The sequence below is a fragment of the Beta vulgaris genome, chromosome 2 (assembly GCF_026745355.1).
Source record: "Beta vulgaris subsp. vulgaris cultivar EL10 chromosome 2, EL10.2, whole genome shotgun sequence".
NCBI lineage: Eukaryota > Viridiplantae > Streptophyta > Magnoliopsida > Caryophyllales > Amaranthaceae > Beta > Beta vulgaris.
The window spans coordinates 24,040,971-24,041,179 of record NC_079203.1 but is presented as its reverse complement, the minus strand read 5'-3'; positions in this window follow the sequence as shown (position 1 = coordinate 24,041,179).

Below are 209 nucleotides of genomic sequence, written 5' to 3'. Positions count from 1 at the left end.
GCCATTACATGTTGTAAGCGAGGTTTTGATTTGTTTTTGTTTCCATAAATCCTTAACTAATGTGTAGGTTACAAACTTTTGGTTTAATCTCCTAATTTATGATGAAGATTAGAAACTATTTAATTTTGAAAATTAAGTACTACCTATTGTACTCGATCCTATAAATACCCCATACCTTAAGCCATCTTTTCCATACAAAAACTTTGAAG